The sequence below is a fragment of the Oncorhynchus tshawytscha genome, linkage group LG16 (assembly GCF_018296145.1).
Source record: "Oncorhynchus tshawytscha isolate Ot180627B linkage group LG16, Otsh_v2.0, whole genome shotgun sequence".
In the NCBI taxonomy this organism is placed as follows: Eukaryota; Metazoa; Chordata; class Actinopteri; order Salmoniformes; family Salmonidae; genus Oncorhynchus; species Oncorhynchus tshawytscha.
The window spans coordinates 49,645,704-49,652,277 of NC_056444.1; positions in this window are offsets into that span (position 1 = coordinate 49,645,704).

The following is a 6,574-nucleotide window of genomic DNA, read 5'->3' on the forward strand; positions in this document are numbered from 1 at the left end:
GCAAAAGGTACACCTCTCATTCCAAGCGCACTGTGCATCACGGCTGCGCTTCTACTCTCAAAATCTATGCCATTAGCAACTGCGTTACTGTTAAGACCTGCTTTGGTTGGTTTTAAAACGTCCCTTTGGCGCTGCAGGAAAATGCCACGTTGCGGTTGTTTTTAAGGACACACCTCAAATATTGCCACCCCAGCGCCATTGGCTAATGTTAGACAGGTAAATTGCCGAGCCTGGCATAAGGAGTGGAAAATGCCAGTGCGCCAGTTTTTACACGACGAAACTGCAAACTAACCGGCGTTTGACACTTGCGCCTCCTGAAAATAGAGCCCTTTGTGCCTTACAAGCAGTTTCTGTGATCAAGAGTCTACTAAAGTAGCCAACATGGAACTGGATTCGCCTGAACATCAGAACAAACTTAATCAAAAAGAAAACACTTGTATTTAAAGGAAAATCCCACTCAAAACTATAATTTGGTATTCCATTAGTTCACTGTTGATATAATCTCAAAAAAGGTTTGCCTGTCAGCAATCAAGTTTTCAAGATAGCCAATGGAACTTTAACAAAAATACAGAAAGTGACACAGTATGATGCATTTGATGTGGTGTAAAGTAACTATATCGTTTTTTGTGGTACTTTACTTTACTATTTGTATTTGCAACATTTACTTTTACTGCACGACATTCCCAAAGAAAATATGTACAAAATAATAGTTAGGTTTCGCATGCTCAGGCAGGACAGCAAAATGGCCTAACTCCCACACCTATCCATATAACCTGCTGTCATCCCAACTGCCTCCGGTCTGTCAGACTCACTATAAACAACTACTGCTTTGGTAAATGATGTCTGAGTGTTGAAGTGGGCCTTTGTCTGTCTGTACATTTTAAAAACAAGAAAATCATGCCCTCTGGTTTGCATAATGTAATGAATTTGATATAGCATTTAATTTAACTTTTTAACTTTTACTCAAGTATGACAATGAGTACTATTTCCATCACTGCCGTTTTGCATCATATGATACAAAACACATCATGTGACACTTTCTGTATTTTGAAACGTTCTACAGTGCATTCAGAAAGGATTCAGACCCTTTGACTTTTTTCCACATTTTGTTACATTACAGCCTTATTCTAAAATTAAATATTTTTTTCCTCATCAATCTACACACAATACCCCATAATGACAAAACAAAAACAGGTTTGTAGAAATGATTGCAGGTTTTTTTAAATTAAAAAACTAAAATGCATTTATGTAAGTAATCAGTATTTGGGGAGTTTCTCCCAGTCTTCTCTGCAGATCCTCTCAAGCTCTGTCAGGTTGGATGGGGAGCGTGGCTGCACAGTTAATTTCAGGTCTATCCAGAGATGTTCGCTCAGGTTCAAGTCCGGGCTCCGGCTGTGCCACTCATGGACATTCAGAGACTTGTTCCAAAGCCACTTCTTGGTTGTGTGCTTAGGGTCGTTGTCCTGTTGGAAGGTGAACCTTCGCCCCAGTCTGAGGTCCTGAGCACTCTGAAGCATGTTTTCATCAAGGATCTCTCTGTACTTTGCACCGTTCATCTTTCCCTTGATCCTGACTAGTCTCCCAGTCCCTGCCGCTGAAAAACATCTCCACAGCATGATGCTGCCACCACCATGGATGGTAGGGATGGTTACAGGTTTCCTACAAACGTGACGCTTGGTATTCAGGCCAAAGAGTTCTTTTTCTCATGGTCTGGTTGGTATTTAGGCCAAATATATATTTTTCTCATGGTCTGACAGTCCTTTATGTGCCTTTTACTGAGGAGTAGCTTCCGTCTGGCCACTCTACCATAAAGGTCTGATTGGTGGAGTGCTGCAGAGATGTTTGTCCTTCTGGAAGGTTCTCTCATCTCCACAGAGGAACTCTTGAGCTCTGTCATGGTGACCATCGGGTTCTTGGTCACCTCCCTGACGAAGGCCCTTCTCCGATTGGTCAGTTTTCCTGATAAGACTCAGCCAGCTCTAGGAAGAGTCTTGGTGGTTCCAACTTATTCCATTTAAGAATGATGGATGCCACTGTGTTCTTGGGGACCTTCAATGTTGCAGACATTTTTTGGTACCCTTACCAAGATCTGTGCATCGACACAATCCTGTCTCGGAGCTCTACAGACAATTCCTTCGTCCTCATGGCTTGGTGTTTGCTCTGACATGCACTGTCAACTGTGGGACCATATATAGGCAGGTGTGTGCCTTTCCAAATATATGTCCAATCAATTGAATTTACCACAGGTGGACTCCAATCAAGTTGTAGAAACATCTCAAGGATGATCAATGGAAACAGGGTGCACCTGAGCTCAATTTCGAGTCTCATAGCAAAAGTTCTGAATACTTCTGTAAATAAGGTATTTCTGTTTTTTACTTATAATACATTTGCAAAAATGTCTTAAACCCTGTTAATGCTTTGTAATTATGGGGTATTGTGTGTAGATTGATGAGGGCATTTTTTTATTTAATCAATTTTAAAACAAGGCTGTAACGTAACAAAATTTGGAAAAAGGGAAGGGGTCTGAATTCTTTCTGATGCCATGTTTTTACTAAAAAGCTTTTCTTAATTTCTGCCCTCCCAAGTAAAGGCCGGTCAATTCTGCTTCAGCATGATGTGTTTAATCTCTGCACCATCTCGCTAATATGATATCACCCCTGGCTTGAGTGGCCACTCAAGCCAGGGGTGATATCATATTAGCGAGACGAAGAGATGGATAAGGTTCTACGAGGAATTGAAGAGAAAAGTCCAGCATGCAAGAAAACCATTTTACAAGAGCTGACACCACAACTTTTAATTCGACTATATAATTACTAGGTTATACATAATAGATAAGACCATACAGGCCACATCCCTTTACAAAGTACATGACCAATCCTTTAATTCAGCAACCTTATTGATCAATCTAAAATAGAATGGACATGTTGTATGTTGATCAAAATGAGTTGATGAATCACACGCGCACACACACACACACACACACACACACACACACACACACACACACACACACACACACACACACACACACACACACACACACACACCATCAGTGGTCGTCAGTTCCCACATTCCATGGCTGAAATCAAACATCATCAGCATTAAATGTCATGGCCTTGATTAACACTATTTTGAAAAAACACAGGGTCCGTGTTTATTAGCAAACATTCAAACAGAGAGGGCCTTGTAGCTTAGAATAAAATCCACCCTATTCTTTATTGTCTACTACTGTAGGGGTGCCATTTCCAAGCCAGTGGTGTTCCTCTGAAGTCTTACCTTGCATGGTGGTGAGAGAGGGGTTTGGCAGCAGGGGAAGGGTGAGAAAGAAAAGGAAATACACCACAGACAGACCATTGTACCGGAATGATGACGCTACGGAGAGAAAACAATGATTTTACATTGAAGTTAATCTGAATATAATATCGAGGTATGATTTTCATTTCTTGTCCTTGATGCTGTATTTTATGAGATTTTTCATTATGTTGAGTCTGTCCTACTGAAAACCCAAATAAATACAGATGAAGAAGACCTGCTAGAAACAAATAGCCTACAGTATTATCCATCAAAGAGACAAGGCATTGGTAATAAAATACTATGATCCATTGCACCTGCTAATTCAAAATGCATTAGTGTTGGACTGAACAAAACTCCATCACACAGTAAACAAGTTGGCAGCTAAAAAAAAAAAAACAGTGTGGCTTCTTGGACCAACAATGGCAATGAAACTGACAACAAAATCACGGGTCATGGTTTTAACTTTCTCAATCTTTTACCAACACAAAACACTTAAATGAAGGAAAGCATAATTGAACGATTATTGTATTTTTTTTCTTATTGAATTTACTTGAAATCTTGATTTTCTTTACTTAATTCTGAAGTAGAAAATTGGAATACTTACTGAATGTAATGACACCTTAACATGTAAAATATGTCTTACATTTTACAATACAATAAACATACTATTCAACAACTTAAACATTGTATTCCCCATTACAGTTTTACAGCACAAATTACTCAATTGCTGCATGATCACAATATACAATGTTTCTGTGTCCAGTCAAATAATTACCATCAGGGGAAACAAGACATAATTGATTAATCTGCATATTCCCCAAAACAACATGTCTCCAAAAAAAAAAAACTGTTTTCCTGAAAGCATCCAAAATGGTGCTTGTAGCAATGTTATTAGATCACTTTAAAAAGGTAGAATCTCTCAATGTAACTGTAAAAGTCACTACTATTACCTCAATAACTAACACATCCACAGTCCTTCTGCATTGGGGGCTGACACTTGAATTGTTACTGTACATTTTTCCAGCCCCATAAGAATAAAAAGTAAAATAAAGGTCAACTTACCTGCAAGCAGAAGAAGAGGTAACACTAAGTTATAGAGAATCCCCACCACAATATCCCCCGCCATGTCTCCTCAGCGTGTGAGAGACACCCAGCACTCTGAAGACAGTCTACTCTCTGGGCTGCTTGTGGTTGCAGGTAACTTCCATCCGCTCATACATCCATCTCTCTAGACCAGGCACAGTGATACACCAAAGGAATGACCCTGAATGGTCCTGAATTAGAGGTTAAGTCAAAAGGAAAGAGTTCCAAGACAAGAGGAGCAAAAACCAAATTGTGTTCCTTGGTTTAGGATGCAGATGTGTGTGACTCCCTCTCTATCTAATTTATCTTTTGCTCTCTTATCCCCCCATCCCCCCCTACTCCCCCTTCTCCCCACCCCGCTTTAGTAATGGCCTGTGTCCCAGCTGCAGAATTATTACCTCGATAAGGAGGGAGGCTCCCATAGGAATCTCAGTAGATGACTGACGATGAAGTTGTCCAAGAGCCTTGGAGTCCGCAGTGTCATTAGGCAGAGCAAAAACACACTTAGTCACGCCGGTGGCTAGACAATTTTTTCACTTTGTGGCTATTTGTATGTATTGTCAGTTACTAATACAGAGACCAAGCTCAACAACATGGACCCTCAAAATATAGGACATTGATGTGTTTTTTATAGGTTGTTTTTTTCAGCACTTGGCCGGCCTGTGTATTTTATCACAGCTCATCATCATTTTCTGCTGGCGAGGGAAAGTTTATCTAATATTCATGGCTGTGAGGCCATTAAGAGCCAGTGACTGCAGCAGAGGAGTATGGTGAACACAGCACATTGTCTGTCGGGCAGGAGTGGGAGGGAACGCAGGGAACTAGGCTACACATCTAGTAAAACATTGTTTTTTTAAGGGAGACATTTAATCAAGTCATTCAATTGAATTAACTTGCACCTTGCACCTTCAAATAATCAGATACATTTGGTACCATTGTCTGGAGTTCAGGGATAAGGAAAATCACATGGAACAGTACCATCTAGTGGTCAGAACCTGTTAATATCAGGATCGAGGATGGGACGTAAACCGAACAACTTCAATTAATAACTTCTCTAAACTTTGTGGAAAAAACATCACCAAATTCATTTTTACAGAGTACATTACATATGATGACGAAACAATTCTCAGAGCCTCTTCGTAATACTTGTCATACATAGAGAAATTATATTTAACTAGGCAAGTCAGATAAGAACAAATTGTTATTTAAAATGACAGCCTGGAAACAGTGGGTTTAACCGCCTTGTTCAGGAGCAGAACGACAGATTGTTTACCTTGTCAGCTCGGGGATTTGATCTAGCAACCTTTCGGTTGCTGACCTAACATTCTACCCACTAGGCTACCTGCCGCCCCTCTACATACTACACTGCTCAAAAAAATAAAGGGAATACTTAAACAACACAATGTAACTCCAAGTCAATCACACTTCTGTGAAATCAAACTGTCCACTTAGGAAGCAACACTGATTGACAATACATTTCACATGCTGTTGTGCAAATGGAATAGACAACAGGTGGAAATTATAGGCAATTAGCAAGACACCCCCAATAAAGGTGTGGTTCTGCAGGTGATAACCACAGACCACTTCTCAGTTCCTATGCTTCCTGGCTGATGTTTTGGTCACTTTTGAATGCTGGCGGTGCTTTCACTCTAGTGGTAGCATGAGGCGGAGTCTACAACCCACACAAGTGGCTCAGGTAGTGCAGCTCATCCAGGATGGAACATCAATGAGAGTGTGGCAAGAAGGTTTACTGTGTCTGTCAGCGTAGTGTCCAGAGCATGGAGGCGCTACCAGGAGACAGGCCAGTACATCAGGAGACGTGGAGGAGGCCGTAGGAGGGCAACAACCCAACAGCAGGACCGCTACCTCCGCCTTTGTGCAAGGAGGAGCAGGAGGAGCACTGCCAGAGCCCTGCAAAATGACCTCCAGCAGGCCACAAATGTGCATGTGTCTGCTCAAACGGTCAGACTCCATGAGGGTGGTATGAGGGCCCGACGTCCACAGGTGGGGGTTGTGCTTACAGCCCGTGCAGGACATTTGGCATTTGCCAAAGAACACCAAGATTGGCAAATTCACCACTGGCGCCCTGTGCTCTTCACAGATGATAGCAGGTTCACACTGAGCACATGTGACAGACGTGACAGTCTAGAGACGCCGTGGAGAACGTTCTGCTGCCTGCAACATCCTCCAGCATGAC